Source organism: Triticum dicoccoides, chromosome 1B (assembly GCF_002162155.2).
Source record: "Triticum dicoccoides isolate Atlit2015 ecotype Zavitan chromosome 1B, WEW_v2.0, whole genome shotgun sequence".
NCBI classification, from domain to species: domain Eukaryota; kingdom Viridiplantae; phylum Streptophyta; class Magnoliopsida; order Poales; family Poaceae; genus Triticum; species Triticum dicoccoides.
Genome location: NC_041381.1, coordinates 422,399,722 through 422,425,326, shown reverse-complemented (window position 1 = coordinate 422,425,326; position 25,605 = coordinate 422,399,722). Strand labels below are relative to the sequence as shown.

Here is a 25,605-nt window from a genome sequence, read left to right as displayed (position 1 = left end):
ATCAACTGCTTCCTTTATACCCTGATTAATACGTCGAGACGTGTTGTTATAGATAATGCCATAAATATCGAGGCCATGTTACATGCCAAAAGTTTGCACAAGGGAAAGGTTTACACAGGGCCTAAAAGTAGTGGTTTGAAGATCCCAATGGTGCCTTGCCGCACGTCTACACCATTTCTCCTTGGTAGGAAATCCTTTGAGAGGGGGAGTTGATGGTCGTCTTTAAGAAAGAGGGACCTAGAGAGTAGCCCCCGTGCAACCGTAGAGAGGGTAGGTTTTTCAACAAACCTGCAGTGGGAAAAAATACTTAAGGTCCGAATAGGGTCAAGCCGTACTATGGACCTTCTCCGCAGTGTGCCTCCGGCGTTGCCCAAGGTATTTTAAGTGCGTATTTATGTACGCGCGGTATGTATGCCGCAACCTTATGAGGCGGTCGGCGGAGGCTAAACTACTATTCAAGCTCCGGATCCACCGAGCTATCGCACTGTGATGCAGATCGGACTCGCTTAGCAATGTCATGGGTCTTGATGACCGGTAAGTTGTTCGGCTTGATGAGGCCGTCCTTCACCTCGGCTGCTAGGGTTGCGGTGTGCTCCTCAGTATGGAGGGAGCGCTCCATATTTCCATTTACTGTGATGACGCCACGTGGTCCAAGCATTTTGAGCTTCAAATAAGCATAGTGCGGGATTGCATTAAAGCGGGCGAAAGCAGTTCGTCCAAGCAATGCATGATAACCACTGCGAAAAGGGATGATGTTGAAGTTCAATTTTTCGCTTTGGAAGTTGTCTGGAGAGCCGAATACTACTTCCAGTGTTAAGGAGCCCATGCAGCGGGCCTCCACGCCGGGTATCACTCCTTTAAAGGTAGTGTTACTAGGCTTAATTCTTGACGGGTCAATACCCATTTTACGGACATTATCTTGATAGATCAAGTTGGGGCTGCTGCCACTGTCCATAAGGACTCTGGTGAGATGGTATCCGTCGATGATAGGATCGAGTACCAGGGCCGTCGAACCTCCATGACGGATACTGGTTGGGTGGTCCCTGCGATCAAAGGTGATCAGACAAGCCGACCATGGGTTGAATTTTGGGGCAACAGGTTCTACGGCGTAGATGTCCCTTAATGCGCTTTTGCGCTCCCTCTTGGGGATGTGGGTGACATAGATCATGTTCACCATTTTCACCTCGGGGGGAAACTGCTTCTGTCCCCCAGTGTTCGGCTGATGGGGCTCATCATCGTCCTCGCTTGGAGGTCCTTTCCCCTTATACGTCTCTGTCGTATCTACTTTTCCTAACGCTTTTCCTCTTGTTTTGGACTCTAATTTGCATGATTTGAATGAAACTAACCCAGATTGATGCTGTTCTCAGCAGAACTACCATGGTGTTGTTTTTGTGCAGAAATAAAAGTTCTTGGAATGGAACAAAACTTTGCGAGGATTTTGTATACAATAAAAGAAAATATCTGGAGCCAAGAACCACCGTAGGGGGGCACCTGGATGGGCACAACCCACCACGATGCGCCACCCCCTCCAGGCACGCCCAGGTGGGTTGTACCCACCTGGTGGCCCCGAAGACCCTGAAACCAACTCTATAAAATCCTATTTTCCAGAAAAAATCAGGGAGAAAGAATTATCGCATTTCACGAGACGGAGCCGCCGCCGTCTCCTGTTCTTCATCGGGAGACCAGATCTGGAGTCCGTTTGGGGCTCTAGAGAGGGGGGTCTTCGATCTTCGTCATCACCAACACTTCTCTATCGCCAATTCCATGATGCTCCCCACTGGGAGTGAGTAATTCCTTCATAGGCTCGCTGATCGGTGAGGAGTTGGATGAGATTCATCATGTAATTGAGTTAGTTTTCTTCGGACCTGATCCCTAGTATCCATTATGTTGTGAAATTGATGTTGCTATGACTTTGCCATGCTTAATGCTTGTCACTTTGGGTCTGGGTGCCATCATTTTAGATCTGAACCGCTTATGTTATCACCATTATATCCATGTTCTAGATCCGATCTTGCAAGTTATAGTCACCGACTACGTGTTATGATCCGGCAACCCCGGAGTGACAATAGTCGAGACCACTCCTGGTGATGACCATAGTTTGAGGAGTTCATGTATTCACCGTGTGTTAATGCTCTATTCCGATTCTCTATTAAAAGGAGGCCTTAATATCCCTTAGTTTCCATGTCACGTCCCCAGTTCAAGCCTTGCTTGTCTCTGCATAAGCATCCATGCATCATGTTTAAATTTAAAGAAACTTGAAATGGGGATTGTTTAAACCCTAGCACCAAATGAATCCAACTAGGGTCAAAATAAAATCTTTTTCATTGAACTCAAAATGCCCTCTAAAAATGTTCAACATTTCTGGTTTGAGGTGGAAGCATCTACCAAAAATGGTTTATATTTTTGCAGGACATATTGGGCTCTGAATTAAATCATACAGTATTTGTACTTGGACATTTAAATGCTATAAATTATTTTAAATGTCCAAATAATCATGAACTGAAATGATGGCTGTTGGAAATATTCCAAAGAGTGCTCTCAAGCAGTTACATGATTTTTGAATAGGTTCTGGTATTTTTAATAAAGCCAAACATCTGCAGAAAAATAGAAAACAGAAAATAAAAGAGAGAGAGAGAGAGAAGGACTACCTGGCGCTCACCTGGCAGCCCACTTACCTGGCCTTCTACTGTAGCAGCCCAGCCCACCACCGCAGCCATCCCTGTCGTCTTCCTCCTCGGACAGTAGGACACAGGCGCGTGGCCGGAGCGCGCGGGCACACGCCCAGGCCACCTCCTGCCTTTCTGCCTGTCTCCCCGTCGCCCTGAGGATGCCACGCGCCCCCCTGGACCGCTCTCACTCTCTCCCGTTCCTTCTTCTCTCTTCTCTGGCTCTCTCACTCACGCGACCGAGAACCGCCGTCGCCGCCACTCGTCGCAGTCGTAGCCACCACCGTCGTTCCACCCCACCAGAGTGACCAAAGGCTCCGCCTCGACGCCCCCGACCTCTCCATGGAGCTACGCAACGCTGGGAGCCCTGTATCGCCGCCCACGCCGTCTTCCCCATCTTCGTCTGCCCGAGATCGCCGGCGCCCGCTCGCCACCTCCGACGTCTCCCCCGAGCCGCTGGGCCCTCCAATCGACCCCCTGTAAGCCCCGCCATCGTTCACCCCTACCCCCGTTCTCTTTTGCTCGCTCTGGCCACCGATTCCATCAAGGCCGAAACCCACCGCCGCACGAGCTCGACGCCGGCGTCACTCCGGTGACCATTTGGTCGCGCACCAGCGTCCAACGAACTCGAGGCTACACACAGAGCATGGCTAGCGCGTTAGTTGGTTCGTTTGCGCGCTGCAACACCAAACCCGCAACTCACCCGAGTGCCGGCCGCCGCCCAAACGCTCGCCGGCGTCGTTCCCGGCCACCGCACGCTCAACCACCCGCACCGCTGGACGCGGAGCACTCCAAGCTCTCCGTAGAGCCTAGTCGCGCACCAAACCGTCGCCGAACGGTGATTTCCGAAACTCGCCGCCGTGTACTGTGGTCACCGGCGACTCATCGCCGGCGTATCTGACGTGGCGTCATCATTAGCTGCTAATGGCCGCGCTAATCACCCCCTTGAGCCACTGCCAAGTGGGCCCATGTGCCTGCTTAGGTTAGCCTAATCTCCCCGCTAGTTTAGCGCTAATCCCGTGGACCCCATGTGTCAGCTCTGACTTTTGCCTAGTCAGCATTGACCAGGCCCACCTGTCAGTGACCCTAACCAGCCGTTAGTCACTGACCAGTGGGTCCCACTGGTCAGGTTTGACCTGAGTCAACCATTGTTGACTGCTGACATCACAGTGACGTCACCCTGACGCAATAAAGCATTTTCTGGATTTAAGTTATTCAGGAAATTCCAAAAAATGCCCAAAACTTCTAAAATCCATAGAAATTAAACCGTAACTCCAAATGAAATAAATTATATATGAAAAATGATCAGAAAAATCCAATCTATCCATCTGTACTGGTTTCATGCATGTTAGAACAACTTATAGCTGCTGTTTAGCACAAATCATCTAAATGGCATTTAAATATCCACATATGGAGTTTGAATTTGAATCTTGGATTCAAACCAACTTCATTTAATCTGGTTACCAGTTGCATTAGCTCAAACCACAGCATATTGCCATGTCACACTCATGCATCATATTATTGCATTGCATTGATTGTGTTCCTTCTGCGTTGCCGGTGTTTGTCCCCTCTGAGTAGACGATGTACCGATGATGAGTTCGATGACACCGATGAAGGGCTATACTATCTTCAGAAGTGCCAGGCAAGCAAAACCCCCTTGTTCATTCCGATATAATCCCACTCTCTCGCTCCTGCTCTCTTTTAATGCATTAGGACAACAACGATTCATCTGTTACTTGCTGCGGTAGTTGAACCCCTTTATCCTTTGCACGACCTGTCATTGCCACAGTAAATAGATGAAACCTACTAGCATGAGTAGGAGTTGTTTGAGCCCTGTTGTGCCTACTCATTCATGTTTGTTTGTCATGCCTGCTATTGCTTAGAGTTGTGTCACGTCTGATTCATCCGGGATGAATCAGAGGTGTGTGAACATGTCCTACGGTGTGTGAGCTAAGCGTGTGAACACGATTTGGTAAAGGTAGCGGTGAGAGGCCATGTAGGAGTACATGGTGGGTTGTCTCATTGCAGCCATCCTCAGGAACTAAGTTCTGTGTTTGTGATCCATGATTCAGCTACTACCACGCATTGGGCCCGAAACCAATGGACCCTCTCGGCTTCTTGACCACCCTTGTTCTCTGTCCAGGAGTTGCAAGTAGTTTCTGGTGTTTGTAGTATGCTGGAGGCCGTGGGCAGCGCTGACCGGAGGGGTGGGCTGTGATGCGGTAGGCACGTGGTCGGGTATTATCGGGCGCCCGTTTGTTGTCACGGAACCCTGTTCACATCGTTTGGGGCTGTGAGCGAAACCCCAGCCGGATCTCCTCATGGATGGAACCCGAATAGGCGATAAACCTGGACTAGAGACTTGAGTGTTTAGGTAGGCCGTGGCCGACACCCTCGTTGGGCTTCCGCTTGAAGGTTGCCGAGTACATGTCGTGTAAACGGCGGTAAGTGGTGAGAGCGTGTGTGAAGAAGTACACCCCTGCAGGGTTAACATTATCTATTCGAATAGCCGTGTCCGCGGAAAAGGACTTCTGGGTTGCCTGTACAGTTCATAGACAAGTGAAAGTGGATACTCTAAAATACGCAAGATAAGTGTGAGTGCTATGGATGGCGTTCTCGTAGGAAGACGGGAGCGGATCCATAGTGGTGTATTGATATGGTGAATATGTGGACTCGTGTGCGCCACCTCAAAAGAGTTACTTGCAGTAGTAGTTCAGGATAGCCACCGAGTCAAAGCTGGCTTGCTGCAGTTAAACCCCACCATCCCCTTTGTTGATAATGATGCATATGTAGTTAGTTCTGATGTAAGTCTTGCTGGGTACATTTGTACTCACGTTTGCCTATTTATGTTTTTGCAGAGAGACTTCGGTCTCGTTAGTAGTTCCGCGTGGACTTCGACGTTTAGCTTGATACCTCAGCTACGATCTTGTGCCCTCGGCAGGATCTGGTAGATAGTCAGGCTTCTAAGCCTTTTTCATTTATAGATGTCTGTACTCAGACATGATAGCTTCCGCTTGTGTTTTGACTTGTATGCTCTGAATGTTGGGTCACGAGACCTATGTTTGTAATATCTCGCTCCTCGGAGCCTATTGAATAAAATACTTGAGTCGTAGAGTTATGTTGTGATGCCATGTTGTATTTACGCATATCGAGCATATTGTGTGTATGTTATTGAAATGCTTGGTATGTGTGGGATCTAACTATCTAGTTGTTTATCCTTGGTAGCCTCTCTTACCGGGAAATGTCTCCTAGTGCTTCCACTGAGCCATGGTAGCTTGCTACTGCTCCAGAACACTTAGGCTGGCCGGCATGTGTCCTTCTTATTTCCTGTGTCTGTCCCTTCGGGGAAACGTCACGCGATGAATACCGAAGTCCTGTTAGCCCGCTACAGCCCGGTTCACCGGAGTCCTGCTAGCCCAGTGCTACAGCCTGGATTCACTCGCTGATGACCGACACGTTCGATGTTGGGTCATGGATGCCTGTCCCTGTAAGTTTATGCCACTTTGGGTTTACGACTAGCCATGTCAGCCCGGGCTCCTTATCATATGGATGCTAGCGACACTGTCATATACGTGTGCCAAAAGGCGCAAATGGTCCCGGGCAAAGGTAAGGCGACACCCGTGGGACTACCGTGCGTGAGGCCGCAAAGTGATATGAGGTGTTACATGCTAGATCGATGTGGCATTGAGTCGGGGTCCTGACATTCCAATAGGACCCCGCTGCCACGGGAGGGTAGGATAAAAGATGTTATGCAATTTCTTTCCATAAGCACATATGACTATTTACGAAATACATGCCTACATTATATTTATGAACTGGAGCTAGTGCCGTATCGCCCTAGGTTATGACTGTCTCATGATGAATATCATCAAATGAATCACCGATCCAATGCCTACCAATTTACCTTATATTGTTCTTGCTAAGTTACTACTGCTGCTACTTCTATCGTTACTGCTACAAAACTATTACTATCACTGTTACCATTACTGTTGCTGCTACCATTACTGTCAAAACTATCATACTACTTTGTTGATGATCACTTTGCTACAGATAATTAATCTTTAGGTGTGGTTGAATTGACAACTCAGCTGCTATTTGATACGTATCCAATGTATCTATAATTTATGAAGTATTCATGTTGTTATTTTATCATTCTTGGGTGTTTTACAATCATTTTATAGCAACTTTATATCATTTTTTGGGACTAACCTATTGACCCAGTGCCCAGTGCCAATTGCTGATTTTTGCTTGTTTTTTACATCGCAGGAAATCAATATCAAACGGAGTCCAAACACCGTGTAACTTTTTGGAGATTTTTTATGGATCAGAAGGAACCCAATGGGCCTAAGCTGCACCTGGGGGGTGCCCCAAGGGGAGCACAACCCACCGGGGCGCGCAAGGGCCCACTGGAAGCTCAGGTGGGTTGTGCCCACCTCGGTGGCCTCCCGCACCCCCTCTTTGCACTATAAATTCCCAAATATTCTGAAACCCTTCAGGGTAGCCCTAGATCAGAAGTTCCGCCGCTGCAAGGCCTCTGTATCCACGAGATCCAATCTAGACCCCATTTCGGCACCCTGCTGGAGGGGGGAATCATATCCGGTGGCTATCTTCATCATCCCGGCGGCCACCACGATGAGGAGGGAGTAGTCCACCCTCGGGGCTGAGGGTTTGTCCAGTAGCTATGTGTTTGATCTATCTCTCTCTCTCTCTCTTGTGATCTATATCATGGGCTTTGTTAATATAGTCGGATCATATGATGTCTCTCCCCTCTATACTCTTGTTATGATGAATAGAATCTTTACCCTTCAAAGCTTTGTCTTGTCGGATTGAATATTTAGAGATGAGAACACATGATATATGTCTTGCAATATGAATACTTGAGGTGACAATGAGGTATCTTATTGGTTCACTTGATATGTTTATGGCATTCAACTCACGGATGCCGCGGTGTATTGGGGTAATCTATGCATAGGGGTTGATGCACGTTTTTCTCGGACTTAAACTTTGGGGTCTCTTTATAGTTCTTTGTGTGGATTGAGTATTATGATTATGAATTTGCTTTGGTGTTATTCTAGTACAAACTCTAGGCTAGATCGAACGGAAAAACTAGCTTTGTGTTATTTTACTATGAACTCTTGAATAGATCGAATGGAAAGAATAGCTTTGAGGTGGTTTTGTGACCTACAAACAATTCCTATCTTTTGTTCTCCGCTAATAGGAACTCAGGAGTGATTCTTTATTGCACTTTGAGGGATAATCATATGATCCAACTATGTTAGCATTGTTGAGAGGTTGCACTAGCGAAAGTATGGACCATAGACCTCATTTTTAAGCATTGCAATACCGTTTTTGTGCCCGTTTACTATTTGCTACCTTGCTGTTTTTATTTATTCAGATTATAAAAATATATTTCTACCATCCATATTACACTTTTATCATCATCTCTTCGCCGAACTAGTGCACCTATACAATTTTCCATTGTATTGGGTGTGTTGGGGACACAAGAGATTTCTTGTATTTGGTTGCAGGGTCGTTGGAGAGAGACCATCTTCATCCTACACCTCTCACGGATTGATAAACCTTAGGTCATCCACTTGAGAGAAAATTGCTACTGTCCTACAAAACTCTGCGCTTGGAGGCCCAACACGTGTCTACAAGAATAAAGTTGCGTAGTAGACATCACTAATACTTGCAAATATTCTTTGGCTCCCCTTGTGTTGAATCTATAAATTTGGGTTGAATACTCTACCCTCGAAAACTGTTGCGATCCCATATACTTGTGGGTTATCATCCCCTTATGTTCGGTGTTTAATTTACCGGCTTGCTTGAAAACCCAACAATTTCTATTGGTGTGGTTGGCAGGCTTCTCAGGGGTGCTATGAATCTGGCAAGGCCTCTCGAGTATTTTGTCCATGTTGGATGGACAGTCTCTGTTACCCTTGAACTGCTTCTTCCGCTGACCGGATTTGGAACCACTGAATCTGGCATTTACTGCCGTATCATCTGTTTCTTCGTTATTGTTCCGACACTTGTTTTTGTTGCATCATGGTCTACCATTGCCATCCCTGGCCTCAGAAGTGTCAGGGTCGTTGGAACTGTTTCTTCTACGAGTCAACCAGCTATCTTCACCCGCACAAAAGCGGGTCATAAGTGCAGTAAGGGCCGCCATGGTCTTCAGTTTTTCATGTCCGAGGTGTCGGGTGAGACATTCGTCACAGACGCTGTGTTTAAATGCCGCTTAGGCTTCAGCATCTGGACAGTCCATGATTTGGTTCTTTTTAATTAGGAAGCGATTCCAAAGTTTGCGAGCTGACTTCCCGGGTTGCCGAACTATGTGACTGAGGTCATCAGCATCCGGTGGCCGGACATAAGTGCCCTGAAAGTTGGCCCGAAAAGCATCTTCTAGATCTTCCCAGCTTCCAATGGAGTTCTCTGGGAGGCTATTCAACCAGTGTCGTGCTGGTCCTTTCAGCTTTAGAGGGAGGTATTTAATGGCGTGGAGGTCATCTCCGCGAGCCATGTGAATGTGGAGAAGAAAATCTTCAATCCATACGGCAGGATCCGTCGTTCCATCATACTGCTCGATGTTCACGGGTTTAAACCCTTCCAGAATTTTGTGCTTGATACGTCTCCGTCGTATCCATAATTTTTGATTGTTCCATGCCAATATTATTCAACTTTCATGTACTTTTGGCAACTTTTTATACTATTTTTGGGACTAACATATTGATCCAGTGCCCATTGCCAGTTCCTGTTTGTTGCATGTTTTATGTTTCACAGAAACCCCATATCAAATGGAGTCCAAACGGGATAAAAACGGACGGAGATCATTTTTGGAATATTTATGATTTTTGGGAAGAAAAACCAACGCGAGGCGGTGCCCGAGGGGGCCATGAGGCAGGGGGGCGCACCCCTGACCCTCGTGGGCACCCCGTAAGGTGGTTGACACTCTTCTTTTGCCGCGGGAAAGCTAATTTTCGGAGAAAAATCTAGGTGAAGGTTTCAACCCAATCGGAGTTACGGATCTCCAGATATATAAGAGATGATGAAAGGGCAAAATCTGAGAACGCGGAAATAGAGAGAGATAGAGAGACAGATCCAATCTCGGAGGGGCTCTCGCCCCTCCCATGCCATGGAAGCCAAGGACCAGAGGGGAAACCCTTCTCCCATCTAGGGAGAAGGTCAAGGAAGAACAAGAAGAAGGGGGGGGGGCTCTCTCCCCCTTGCTTCCAGTGGCGCCGGAACACCGCCGGGGGCCACCATCATCACCGCGATCTACACCAACACCTTTGCCATCTTCACCAACATCTCCATCACCTTCCCCCTTCTATATTCAGCGGTCCACTCTCCCGCAACCCGCTGTACCCTCTACTTGAACATGGTGCTTTATGCTTCATATTATTATCCAATGATGTGTTGCCATCCTATGATGTCTGAGTAGATTTTCGTTGTCCTATCGGTGATTGATGAATTGCTATGATTGGTTTAATTTGCTTGTGGTTATGTTGATGTCCTATTGTGCCCTCCGTGTCACACAAGCGTGAGGGATTCCCGCTACAGGGTGTTGCAATACGTTCATGATTCACTTATAGTGGGTTGCTTGAGTGACAGAAGCATAAACCCGAGTAAGGGGGTTGTGGCGTATGGGATAAAGGGGACTTGATACTTTAATGCTATGGTTGGGTTTTACCTTAATGATCTTTAGTAGTTGCAGATGCTTGCTACAGTTCCAGTCATAAGTGCATATGATCCAAGAAGAGAAAGTATGTTAGCTTATGCCTCTCCCACATAAAACTTGTTATCGGTCTAGTAAAGTAGTCAATTGCTTAGGGCAATTTCACAACTCCTACCACCACTTTTCCACGCTCGCTATATTTACTTTATTGCTTCTTTAGCTAAACAGCCCCTAGTTTTTATTTACATACTTTTTATTATCTTGCAAACCTATCCTATCACACCTACAAAGTACTTCTAGTTTCATACTTGTTCTAGGTAAAGCGAACGTCAAGCGTGCGTAGAGTTGTATCGGTGGTCGATAAAACTTTAGGGAATATTTGTTCTACCTTTAGCTCCTCATCGGGTTCGACACTCTTACTTATCGGAAGAGGCTACAATTGATCCCCTACACTTGTGGGTTATCAAGACCTTTTTTTGGCGCCGTTGCCGGGGAGTCATAGCGTGGGGTGAATATTCTCGTGTGTGATTGTTTGCTTTATCACTAAGTAATTTTTATTTCCTGTTCTAAGTTGTTCTCTATCTTTAGTTATGGATATGGAACATGAAATACCAAAAAAATTAGGTGTACTTGCTACTCATGGAGATGGGGAACCCCCTAAAACCCTCGATGCTCATTATGTGAAAGATATTATGTACTACTTTGATAATCCTGAGAAAACCCCATTCAATTATGTTATGGGAGACACGTTGGATCAAGGTGAATACTTTAGGGATTATCACTTGACACAAAAAGGGAAACTATTATGGGATCAAATTTATATGTTGCGTTGGTATGCTCAGGATCTATGCTAGAGACATGATTATACTTGTTACTCTAGGATGAAGGCTCCACACCTTCCCTTTTCATGCAAATTTAATGATAATGAAACCTTAGCTTCTTATGCTAATGGCATATATGATTATTATGATGTGGAACAAATAGAAGAATTCATTGCTTTTATGGGTGCTTATGAAATTGAATCTTTGTTTAAAGAGTTTGAAGATTTGGATGATTCAGTTTATAGACCTGAAAATTTTGCTATACTTAAATATTGTTATGAGAATTATGAATTCAATTTCGATATTGATGCATTTATTGAGGAAGTCTCCGCTGTCCAAGAAGAGACTAATATTTTGCAGGAGTCTATGGAAGAAGGAATTGATGAAACTGCGAGCTCATTGGATGAAAAAGATAATGAGCAGAGCGAAGAACAAAAGGAGGTAGAGTGATTAGCTACCCGTGCCCACCTTCTAATGAGAGTAACTCTTCAACTCATACATTGTTTAATTTTCCTTTGTGCTTACCGAAGGATGATTGCTATGATGATTGCTATGATGATTGTCATGATCCCGTTGATTCTTTTGAAATATCCCTTTTTGATGCTGCTTGTGGCCAAGATGCCAATATGAATTATGCTTATGGAAATGAACTTGCTATAGTTCCTTATGTTAAACATGAAATTTTTGCTATTGCACCCACGCATGATAGTCCTATTATCTTTTTGAATTCTCCCTACTACACTATATCAGAGAAGTTTGCCCTTATTAAGGATTATATTGATGGGTTACGTTTTACTACTACACATGATATTTTGATAGTTATAATATGCATGTGCTTGCTGCTCCTACTTGCAATTATTATGAGAGAGGAACTATATCTCCACCTCTCTATGTTTCCAACACGATAGAATTGCAAGAAAACTGATTATACTATGCATTGGCCTTTACTTGGTGTGCATGAATTGTTCTTTCATGACATGCCAATGCATAGGAAGAGAGTTAGACTTAGTTTTTGCTTGATATATGTTACTTTGTTCTCACTACTAAATTTCAAATCATTGTTAATTAAAATTGGCTTTGATATACCTTGGGATCTGGGTGGATTCATTACTTGAGCACTAAATGCCTAGCTTAATGGCTTTAAAGAAAGCGCTGCTAGGGAGACAACTCGGAAGTTTTAGAGAGTCATTTATTTATGTTGAGTGCTTTTATATAGTTTAAAAACAAAAAATAAAGAGGGGAACCCCAAACGTTTCAAAAAGGAAAGTGAAAGTGAGAGAGACAAGCATTGTTGAAGAGGGAGAGCTCCTTGAACTTTGTTCATGCTCACAGAAACTTGTGAATCTTAATTACAGAAACTTTTCATCAAAAATAATTATCCCCTTGCAAAATTCCATTATATTAAAAAAATAATGTGCCAAGGTTTGCCTTTAGGATGTTTACAATGCTTGTTGGTTTGTAGGGTGCAGGACAGAAACTTTGGTTGTAGTGCGTGATTTTACATTTTTTTACTGGAACGTCAAACGGTTCTGATTCTTTTTGCACTGCCTTGCTGTACAAATTGTTTATTTTTACTAATTTTGGTAGAATTTTTAGAGTACCAGAAGTATGGTGAATGTTCAGATTGCTACAGACTGTTCTGTATTTGATGCATAGTTTGCTTGTTTTGATGAAACTATCAATTTCTATCAGTGGATCAAGCCATGGAAAAGCTATATTACAGTAGACACAATGCAAAAACAAAATATGAATTGGTTTTCAATAGTACTTAGAGTAGCGATTTGCTTTATTATACTAACGGGTCTTACCGAGTTTTCTGTTGAAGTTTTGTGTGGATGAAGTGTTTGATCGAGAAGGTCTCGATATGAGGAAAAGGAGGAGAGGCAAGAGCTCAAGCTTGGGGATGCCCAAGGCACCCCAAGTAAATATTCAAGGATACTCAAGCATCTAAGCTTGGGGATTCCCCGGAAGGCATCCCCTCTTTCTTCAACAAGTATCTCTATGTTTTCGGATTCGTTTCGTTCATGTGCTTTGTGCAAATCTTGGAGCATCTTTTGCATTTAGTTTTCACTTTTATTTTATGCACCATGCTGGTATGAGATATTCCTTGGTTGATTTATATAATGCTCATTGCACCTCACTTAAATCTTTTGAGTATGGCTTTATAGAATGCTTCATGTGCTTCACTTATATCATTTGAAGTTTGGATTGTCTGTTTCTCTTCACATAGAAAACCGCCATTTGTAGAAGGCTCTTTTGCTTCACTTATATTTGTTAGAGCGTGGGCATATATTTTGTAGAAATAATTAAACTATCTTGCTTCACTTATATCTATTTAGAGAGATGACAGGAATTGGTCATTCACATGGTTAGTCATAAAATCCTACATAAACTTGGAGACCGCTGAATATGATATGTTTGATTCCTTGCAATAGTTTTGCGATATAAAGATGGTGATATTAGAGTCATGCTAGTGGGTAGTTGTGGATTGTAAAAATACTTGTGTTGAGGTTTGTGATTCCCGTAGCATGCACGTATGATGAACCATTATGTAACGAAGTTGGAGCATGAGGTATTTATTGATTGTCTTCCTTATGAGTGGCGGCCGGGGACGAGCGATGGTCTTTTACTACCAATCTATCCCCCTAGGAGCATGCGCGTAGTGCTTTGTTTCGATGGCTAATATATTTTTGCAATAAGTATGTGAGTTATTTATGACTAATGTTGAGTCCATGGATTATACGCACTCTCACCCTTCCATCATTGCTAACCTCTTCGGTACCATGCATTGCCCTTTATCACCTCGAGAGTTGGTGCAAACTTCGCCGGTGCATCCAAACCCCGTGATATGATACGCTCTATCACACATAAGCCTCCTTATATCTTCCTAAAAACAGCCACCATACCTACCTATTATGGCATTTCCATAGCCATTTCGAGATATATTGCCATGCAACTTCCATCATCATCATATACATGACTTGAGCATTCATTGTCATATTGCTTTGCATGATCGTAAGATAGCTAGCATGATGTTTTCATGGCTTGTCTGTTTTTTGATATCTTTGCTATGCTAGATCATTGCACATCCCGGTACACCGCCGGAGGCATTCATATAGAGTCATATATTTGTTCTAGTTTCGAGTTGTAAGTAAATAAAAGTGTGATGATCATCATTATAGATCATTACCCCATATATATATATGTATGTGTATATATATATATATATATAAAGAGAGGCCAAAGAAGGCTAAATAAAAAAAGGAGGCAAAAGAAGCCCATAAAAAAAAGAAAAAAAAGGGGCGCAATGTTACTATCCTTTACCACACTTGTGCTTCAAAGTAGCACCATGTTCTTCATATAGAGAGTCTCCTATATTGTCACTTTCATATACTAGTGGGAATTTTCATTATAGAACTTGGCTTGTATATTCTGATGATGGGCTTCCTCAAATGCCCGAGGTCTTCATGAGCAAGCAAGTTGGATGCACACCCACTTAGTTTTTAGTTTGAGCTTTCATACACTTATAGCTCTTAGTGCATCCATTGCATGTCAATCCCTACTCCTCACATTGACATTAATTGATGGGCATCACCATAGCCCGTTGATTAGCCGCGTCGATGTGAGACCTTCTCCTTTTTTTTCTTCTCCACATAACCTCCACCATCATATTCTATTCCACCCATAGTGCTATATCCATGACTCACACTCATGTATTGCGTGAAATCTGAAAAGGTTTGAGAACGTCAGAAGTATGAAACAATTGCTTGGCTTGTCATCGGGGTTGTGCATGATTTGAATATTTTGTGTGATGAAGATGGAGCATAGCCAGACTATATGATTTTGTAGAGATAACTTTCTTTGGCCATGTTATTTTGAAAAGACATGATTGCTTTATTAGTACGCTCGAAGTATTATTGTTCTTATGTCAAATGATAGACTATTGCTTTGAATCACTCGTGTCTTAATATTCATGCCATGATTAGACATATGATCAAGATTATGCTAGGTAGCATTCCACATAAAAAATTATATAATAATCATTTACCTACTCGAGGACGAGCAGGAATTAAGCTTGGGGATGCTAATACGTCTCTGTCGTATCCATAATTTTTGATTGTTCCATGCCAATATTATTCAACTTTCATATACTTTTGGCAACTTTTTATACTATTTTTGGGACTAACATATTGATCTAGTGCCCAGTGCAAGTTCCTGTTTGTTGCATGTTTTATGTTTCGCATAAACCCCATATCAAACGGAGTCCAAATGGGATAAAAACGGATGGAGATCATTTTTGGAATATTTATGATTTTTGGGGAAAAAACCAACGCGAGACGGTGCTCGAGGGGGCCACGAGGCAGGGGGGCGCCCCCTTGACCCTTGTGGGCACCACGTAAGGCGGTTGACGCTCTTCTTTTGCCGCAAGAAAGCTAATTTTCAGAGAAAAATCTGGGCGAAGGTTTCAACCCAATCGGAGTTACGGATCTCTGGATACAAAAGAAATGGTGAAAGGGCAGAATCTGAGAACGCAGAAACAGAGAGAGACAGAGAGACAGATCCAATCTCGGAGGGGCTCTCTCCCCTCCCATGCCATGGAAGCCAAGGGCCAGAGGGGAAACCCTTCTCCCATATAGGGAGAAGGTCAAGGAAGAAGAAGAAGAAGGGGGGGGGCTCTCTCCCCCTTGCTTTCGATGGCGCCGGAACACTGCCGGGGGCCATCATCATCACCGCGATCTTCACCAACACCTCCGCCATCTTCACCAACATCTCCATCACCTTCCCTCTTCTATATTCAGCGGTCCACTCTCCCGCAACCCGTTGTACCCTCTACTTGAACATGGTGCTTTATGCTTTATATTATTTATCCAATGATGTGTTGCCATCTTATGATGTCTGAGTAGATTTTCGTTGTCCTATCGGTGATTGATGAATTGCTATGATTGGTTTAATTTGCTTGTGGTTATGTTGCTGTCCTATTATGCCCTCCGTGTCACGCAAGCGTGAGGGATTCCCGCTGTAGGGTGTTGCAATACGTTCATGATTCGCTTATAGTGGGTTGCTTGAGTGACAGAAGCATAAACCCGAGTAAGGGGGTTGTGGCGTGTGGGATAAAGGGGACTTGATACTTTAATGCTATGGTTGATTTTTACCTTAATGATCTTTAGTAGTTGCGGATGCTTGCTAGAGTTCCAATCATAAGTGCATATGATCCAAGAAGAGAAAGTATGTTAGCTTATGCCTCTCCCATATAAAACTTGTTATCGGTCTAGTAAAGTAGTCAATTGCTTAGGGACAATTTCACAACTCCTACCACCATTTTTCCACACTCGCTATATTTACTTTATTGCTTCTTTAGCTAAACAACCCCTAGTTTTTATTTACGTACTTTTTGTTATCTTGCAAACCTATCCTATCACACCTACAAAGTACTTCTAGTTTTATACTTGTTCTAGGTAAAGCGACCGTCAAGCATGCTTAGAGTTGTATCGGTGGTTGATAGAACTTGAGGGAATATTTGTTCTACCTTTAGCTCCGCGTTGGGTTTGACACTCTTACTTATCGAAAGAGGCTAAAATTGATCCCCTACACTTGTGGGTTATTAGTGCTGCATTACTTCATCGATAAAGCACATAGGGTGTGCGGCACCTCTATTCCGGGCAACATCGCGGCGGAGTTCGGATGACATCTGCGTTCAGTGCTGACCCCGAACTTTCTTATATTCATTGTGCCAGGCTTGATGGCCGTCATCTTGTGCTAGCGCACATTCTCTTCATCCATAGATGGATATAGTCTGGCCGACTCTATTGGTCAGGTCTTGACGTAAGTCATACGTGTAGCCCGGAGCTGCTGTCTCCTTGCCTCTACGGTGAGGGGGCGTGGGCTGATGTTCGACATGATGAGCCGTTTTGTCCTGTCCACGTGGTGGTCGGTCTGGTTGATCAGCATAATTGTATTTTGACGGTATTGGCTCAAAGGCCTCGTCGACGAATTGTGGCAGCAGCCTGCATCTGGGGTAACTCTTTGTTGGTCGCTGGAAGCCGTATTCTTTGGTGGCTACGATCTTGGTCCATCTATCGTTGAGCGTATCCTGTTCGGCTTGAAGCTGCTGTTGTTTCTTTTTTAGGCTCCACGCGGTGGCGATGAGTTGTCGCTTGAAGTGTTCTTGTTCGAGGGGTTCCTCTGGGACGATAAAATCATTGTCACCAAGGCTAACATCCTCTTCGGAGACAGGTAAGTAGTTACTATCTTCTGAATCCTCGTGATCAGCGTGTTCGGGGCTGTATTGACCCTCTTCCCTTTCATCTTGCTCGAATGCAGGTTCGACAGGGTGTTCGGGGTCTTCGGCGTTGTCCAGAGTGTCATTATCTCCGGTGCCAATATTGCTTTCCCTTTCCCGGTGCGATCGTGAGCGATGTCGTTGACGCTGGCGCTTTGGTGGTTCATCGACGGGCTTGTCCTTGTCTGGATCTTGAGTGCCATCGTCGTCCTTCTTCTCAGGTGTATCCACCATGTATACGTCGTTGGTAGGAGTGGTCGTCCAACGCCTAGTGATAGGCAGGTTTTGGACTGGTTTGGCGTTAACATCCTCGTCCATGACATCGATGTCTTCGGAGGCGTAGTCTAGCATATCGGTTAAATCCTAGACAATGGCTATTAAGTGGGTGGTGGGTCAGACGTAAAATTCCCTGCTCTCAGCCCCCAGCCCAAGCTGGGTGTAGTTCGGAGGTGACATTTCCATGATGGCGAGAGATTGTATTAAGTCAAGTGTTTCATTTAAGAGAGAAAGATGGATAGGAGTTTGTGGATCTGCGGAGCCAGGCTTGGTGATAACCGCTTGATCGAGACTGATGGGTGCAGACCTCGATAGTTCGGAGTTGACGTCCAGAAGCGATGACGGGGAGAGTCCCGTTTAATTTCGGGTTCGCAGACGAAGTGGTCACATCTGGGTTTTCGGCTGGAAGCTCCGTGATAGGAGAAAGTCCGGCGGGGTTCCATCCTCCCGTCTTCGGACGATGTGGCCCGCCCCGGATCTAAGGCCAAGGCAGATACGAGCGTCGACCCCTGGACGAGATCTGATAGTGGATCCTAAGGGCCTGCTTTGTATGGGTGGGGAGCGGCGACCGAGGCCGTGAAGCCCTCAAAGATAAGGTCTCCTCGGATATTGGCGATGTAGTTCAAAGTTCCAAACCTGATCTGGTGACCAGGGGCGTAGCTATCGACTTGCTCAAGGTGACTAATCGAGTTGGCACGTAGCACGAAGCCGCCAAACACAAAGAGCTGACCAGGGAGAAAGGTCTCCTTGGAAACAACATCATCATCGATGACGAGGCGAGTCATCAATTGTCCCGTTGACAACACAGCGGAGCTCTAAATGAAAGCACCAATGTCGGTGTCAAAACAGGCAGATCTTGGGTAGGGGGCCCAAGCTATGAGTCTAAGGATCAATGGTCACAAGAGACAATGGGGGCACGATGTTTACCCAGGTTCAGACCCTCTTAAAGGAGGTAAAACCCTACGTCATGCTTGATTATATTCGATGAGTATAGGGGTTACAAGAGTTGATCTACCTCGAGATCGTAATGGCTAAACCCTAGCTGTCTAGCCTATAATTATTCTGATAGCCTCTACGAACTAAACCCTCCGGTTTATATATACACCAGAGGGGCCTAGGGTTGTACATAGTTGGTTTACAAGGGAAGGAAATAATACATCCGGACACCAATCTTGCCGTCCATGCAAATAGGAGTCCTACCCGGACACAGGGGATAGTCTTCGGCTTTATCTTCACGGCCCATCAGTCTGACCCATATTGAATAGACCAGATACCCAATGACCCCCTAATCTAGGACTCCCTCAATGGACCCATTTCAGCCGGTGTGTCTTTCGGCCTGGGAATGGCCCGTGCTGCCCATGGGCCATATATGGTCCGACGCGACATCCGGCCCACTAACAGCCCATGGTCAAGGTGGCAAGAGTTCAGCCCAACGTGACTTTGGGCCTGTTAAAGGCATGTCGTAGAATTCGGCCCGTTGATGCCTCTACTAAGCTTTTGGCCTCTCAAGGCCCATGATATCAGTGGGCCAACTAAGGCCGAGATATGTTTCGGCCTGATAATGGCCCGTCATATAACTGCGCTAATAATGGCCCAGTCTACATTTCAGCCCATTGAAGGCCCATCGAGGACTAGTGAAAACTGAGGCCCAACATGCACTTCAGCCTGCTAATGGCCCATGGTTTCTTCTGGGCCGTAACAAGCCAGCAGAATATTCAGTCTGTTAATGGCCCGAAGCTACGTGGGCCCAATTAAGCGCTCGGTCCACTAAAGGCCCAACTAAACTTTGGGCCGAATAAAGGCCCGTGTAAGTTGTGAGCCTGGCGCAAAGTGTGACGGCCCCAATGGCCTTTCAGGCCCAAGAAAGATGCAGGCCGGCCCAATTGCAGTCCGCTAAAATGCAGGCCCGTTAGAGGCAAATGCTTCTGCTCGGTCGACTACATCTGATTTTCGACGTTATTTCAGATAGCGAATGATGGCATATAAGGTAACTAGTACGAATTAAGAACAAGCCTACTGTATACAATAAAGAAATTACGGCATAGTAACTTAGAATAAACCTACAATTTACAATAAAGGATTTATAATATATTACATCCACTGGGCATCGAAGTTCACCACCAGTGATCATAAAGCGCAACAAAGAAGCAGATTACAAAAACTGGGCGCCATTACAGCGTAACAAAATAATACTGAACAAAGACCACTTCCAAGACAGTTCAAGAAAGGTTAGCCTTGCTCGAGAACTGCTGCACAAGGTGCTGAGAAGGCTGTGAGACTGGCCTAGCATGTCGGTCATAGCTTCCATGTATAGCTGTTTAGCAATGAGGTTCTCATCGGTATTCTCCGCAATCTTTCTTAGAGATAGGACTTTAAGTCGAAGTTGAGTTGCAGAATGCCTTTCTGCTAGAACTTGGGACTGAACAAGTCGAACTGATTCAAACAGCAAATTCTGTGAGCTTTTCTGACTACTAGTCTCAAGTAACTTGAACACTGCATCAAGACAAGACTTTGGGGTTGTCTCGCCATCTTCAAGATGTTTTGCCTTTTTTGATGCAATATATGTTGGGTTTGTCTCATAGCCTTCAGAAGACTTGTGCATGCCATCAGACATATCACCCTGAAACAAGCAGAGAGATGACATGTTTTGCACGCGTATAAACAAAGATGGTAACTGTATTATCAATTCCATCCAATTTCAAATTGGAAAATAAAGAGTAAGTTCAAAATATCAATAGCATAATTTGGCATTGTTCATAATGCGGGGAGCTTCACCACACTACTGGATTACCATGTCATCAAAACAAGCATAGATGAAGGGCAAAGACAATCATTGTATCTATTTTGGTTAATGTGCATGGCATGTTGTTCATATCATCAACCACATCAGTAAGATAAAACAGGAGATGACAAGGTGCAAATGTGGGCTGCTTCACCATACACTGGATTATAGATCCGCAAAAACAAGGATACATATAGGGAGTATTGAGTAATGTGCATGGTATCAATAAGGAATTTGGTTTTATAACTAAAACCTAGAACTTACAGTTGTTGCGAACATGCATTTTGATGGAAACAACAAACTAAACACCAGTTGACGATAGGGAGTATGAGCAAATTAAACAATAGCTGAGGATAAGGCTTTAGAAGGACTAACTTACATTAACAGTTAACACCGGCTTTATAATGCCCTTCTCCATGTCAAGGGAAGGATAACTCAAGAATTTCAGCACAAAATCTTCTTCATAAGCATTGTTTGTACTCTACATTTTAGAGAGTAACTAGTAGTGCGGCCCGCGCATTTGCGCGGCTAGATTTTTTGTTATATTTATTTACTCCACCGATGGAAATGAGTCATTCATGATGTATATTTTTCCGCCAGATTTGTAATGTATATTTCTAATACACATTGTTACTTGAAAATAGATTTTCGTAATATGTAATCCATTTTTTTTGTTTTAGGTTTCTTTTTTAATCTTTTATTGGGGTTGTAAACTAAATAGTTGCTTTATAACACATAGTGGATATTTATTTTTTGTAATGCTTTTTTAGATATGTTTTTTCATAATGCTATATTACAGTTGCAGGATCATCCTGGGCCACCCGAAAAAAAAGGATCATCCTGGGCCTGCAAACTTTTTTAACCTCGGTCATTTTTTTTGAAACGAACCTCCGCTAATTAACTTTTTTTTGTTGAGTTATTTCTCAGCCCAACTCAGCCCAAATCCTCGTGCTTGTTCCCAAGCAGTCAGCCCAGTCTCGCATCAATTTATTTCTCTACCACACTGCCACCGTCGGTCGCTGCTGTCGAGCTTTGGTCTTCGGCATCGTCGCTGGCCACAGCAAGATGGGAAATGTTCGCTCTCCTCTGCTCATCTCAGACAGCAGCAGCACATGCGCAGCTGCAGGAGAAGTCGTGGCACCGACAACCGTAGGCGAGCAGAGTGCCGCAGCTTCAGTCCCAACGTCCAGATCCAAATGGATTTGGCGGAAGAGGAGGCAGAGGTAATTAAATATATCATCTTCTCTCCTTGTCACATAAGCTAAATTTGACCCCATATAAGAAGTAGCGGTAGAATCCCCATCCATAGTCACACTCGATATATAGTTATTAAAGAAGATCCACTTTTTGAGAGAGACGGTATAGTACAGATGTGGATTTGGGGACTATTCATGACAGAGATAAGTGTTGGGGATCGTGGCTTTTGGAGGTTTGTAGTATGAGAGAGATGAGCGTAGATTGAGTTGATTTGAAGTGAATTTTAAGTGGATTCGATGAGTGATGCTCCCTCCGTAAAGAAATATAAGAGCAATATAAGAGTACATGTTAAGATCTAAACGCTCTTATATTTCTTTATAGAGGGAGTACATGTCAATCTGTAGAATTTTTCTGATTAATCATTTGTCAAGAACGAAAATATTATAGCCGTATAAATGGTTTTTCTCTAGAAAGATCAAAGGTATATATGTAAGCATGGTTTGATACACTGCTTAAGACATATTTTGGATGGTGCGATGCAGAGCATTGTCCAGTGAGCTTTGTCAAATGAGGAGGCTATGGTATGACGCTTATTTTTGGGAGACAATAAAAGAGAGAGAGGGGGAATTTGGAGACTAATTGTAAGATAGATGAAAGTGTCGTCGATTGTGGCTTTTGTATATCTGTTGTATCAGAGAGATTAGTAATGGCCTTTTCTATGCAAAATTAGTTCATGGATACATAATTGATCAATGGCAGAAAATTTAGAAATGTAGTAGTTAATCTTTTAGAGAGTACATTGTGCCCTTACCTCTCAACTTAATTGTCCAATTATAGCATCTCAAGCCTATCATCAACCATAACTTGCTCCATAGTTTTTGTGACACAAAGTTGAGATTGTTATTGTTGAGATTGAATGCGAACATAAATCTTTGGGTTCTTCAGATTTGCCATGCAATTAGTGTACCAAGTGAGTTGCCTCCTTCCTAATTGTTCGTGCTGTCAGACCTCTACCACTATTAGTGCTATTGCTCTGCGCCCTTCCACGTAATGGTTCTATCACTCCTTCCTAAGATTTTTGTATCACTTGTACTATAATATTAGAACTTCTCTGGTGGTTCTCTTGAACTGAAAAGGCTACATGATAGACGAACTTCTGCAATACATAAAAACTCAAAAAAGTGTATGTTCATATGTATTTGAAATAATAATTACAGTATGGCATACTTCTGATAGTGCTAACATCTCCTCTTTATATTTGGTTGATGTTAGGTATCCTTACTCTTATCCCAGCAAATATAAATAGTTCCTTAGTTTCACTTGATAAGCTACTAATCATCAATATTTTTGGATGACCTACTTGTTCTTCTATGTTTTGTTTCTACTATTTTATCTTTGAACTGGCCACTTGTCTTCTTGCATTTTTCATAAGCAATTCATATCTTGATTTCATCAACCTTTTGGGTGTTTTCTTTGCTGTTCTTACTGCTGCAGTGTATGCAAAATTTCGGCCTTGTCGTCAAATAAAGTGCATCTTGTAGTACATCTTGTAGTATTTGTATGGTCACTAATTTGAAGTCAATTTTTATTCTTACATCACCATTGTAATTAGTGCTCGACTAAATTTAATAGAAAATTTGTTGTCCAAATTAATAGAATATGCTTACCGAGGTGTTACATTTTCTGGACATGTCACAACTTTGGAAAAACATGTTACTTTATTTCGTAGCTAATTTGTGACATTCATCACATGAAGTATGCCCGCATTCAATATTTTCTTGTCACTCGTCTATTGTAGCTATGCGGTGAACACCAAATCCTAAAAAATACCAAAAAGCTCAAAAGTTAGCATTCTAAAGAAATTGGGAGACATAAATAAGAAAAATATGGTATAGGTTTAACTAATATAACTCAGTTGTGATTGCAGGTCGTAAAGTCTTCTTTTCCTTGAAATGTGGTGATATCACATCTTGGAAGAACTCTCACGCATTACCTGATTTATCTCATTGCGGTGCCTTATTCTAGTAAGTTCCAATAATGTTCTCCTCTTGTTAAACACATGTTTTTTCTAGTGTTTCTTGGATAGTTCTATCCATCTCAATCATTTCTGGTAAAGTTTCTTCCGCTGAGTGCCTGCACAATTGGGGTGAGTCAAGTATAACAATTATTTTACACTGGTAAATAAACATGATTCATGCTTCATTAGTTCTATTAGATATACTTTTGTAAATAAAATAAGAGATTGTAACATTATGGAGCTTACCGTTGAACTTTTTTTTATCACTGGTTAATGTTAAACGCAACGATGGAAATCCAATTAAGATTGGATCTATACATCGTGTCTATCAGAGTCTTCCTGATAGTAGCATGAATTCTTTGACCCTGTAAAAACAACAAAAATGCTTAGCGGTGGTTGTTTAAAACAATAGAACAATCTACAATAGAATATGTCTTGATTTAACCTTTTCATTCATCAAGATCAAACCGAGGGTAATAAGGCCATCAATTGTTGAACTGTGCGAGTCCCACATTCTCATTACTTTCACTTGAATGTTCACTTTTGTCGTCTTGTTGTCAAGTCGCCAAGCTTCTTGTATGCCATGGTGCTTTTGCTGCAAACGGATTAGAAAATTGTTAGTCAAACTGATAATGCACATTGTTCTAAGAATAATAGCTTTGCACCTTTATGATTCAGGTGATGGACAATTCGAAAGGTTTAGTTGGGCGTGAATTCGTCGACCGTCGAGTTTCACATCATGTTGTAGTTTTTGTTGTTTCTGATATTTGTCAGCGTTGTGTCGCCATCTGCGTCATAGAATTGGTAGACTTTAATTTTGCTGGTGATGTGTCTGTTGGGTAGCAGATTTGGCTGGCTTAAAATTATACCTTACTCAATCACGCCACAGCTTGTAGCATCTATATATCTCACAAACGCATGCATATTATAATATATGTCGGCTAGCTGAGAGGACCATATGTAGACATACCTATGAAGGATCAATTAGCATACGTGCTTAGGAAAGAGAGATCCATGAACGCAACTATTCTCATCCAGACGCATGTGTACGTGTGTGTTTCTGTTATGCTCCATCGCGCTGGCCCCTTGACTTTAGTTGATCATGCCGCCGCCATTGCGAGTCACCGGCCATGCAGCCAAGCTGCTACGTTCCTGTCCCGCTGCAGCATCCTCACCATCGGTGCGCCGGCAAGATCGCATGAAGCTTGAGGAGGCTAGGTGCCATGCTTTGTTGCTTCGGAAGCTGGAACCTACACTCCAACTCATGGTAGGATTTGACTTGCCTATGTATTTGGCTTGCTGATTTTAAAGAAGACGCCGCGGGTGCTAGCGATAATGTCAATCATGTGTTTTGTCGTGTTCCTGTCTCCAAGAAAACCGTATGTGTGCGTGTTTCCGATGAATACATATTGTGGACGGCACATGTATGGTACTACTTCCGTTTTTAACCATCTAGTAGACCGAAGTTTGTTTTTCTTCTTTTGACTTGAGCCCAGGATTTCCTCTGTTACGTGATTTTGAACATATACGTGTCAGATGGAAAATATATGTACATAATATTGTTGCACGTAACTTTTAGATTCTTTTAATCTTGGCTGTCAAAATCAAGATCGCCGGAGCATATATTTCTAACCTATGTGGATGAACCTGGTGGCTTACTTTACTTTTGTTTTAAGTATATAATAGATTATAGATATGATAATACGAGATGGGGTAGAGGATAATGAAGATAAGATGTAGATTGATGCTACATAATCAACTACCAATCTTTGGAAGTACAAGTGTTACAGGACAAAGTGTACTGACAAGAGCAATGAGCTACATTTCTGCACTGGCATTGTCTATGTATTCAACTTTTTGGTAAGATTAAATATAGATATGATATTCTTTA

The 25,605-nt window shown here is 43.4% G+C and overlaps 1 long non-coding RNA gene across 1 annotated transcript; it reads left to right on the top strand.

The window, feature by feature from the left end:
• Positions 1-21,494: 21,494 nt before the first annotated feature.
• LOC119338808 lies at positions 21,495-25,364 on the top strand. The gene is made up of 3 exons (XR_005164111.1): positions 21,495-21,723; positions 23,625-23,721; positions 24,393-25,364. It is a non-coding gene; the product is annotated as an uncharacterized LOC119338808 (long non-coding RNA).
• Positions 25,365-25,605: the final 241 nt, after the last annotated feature.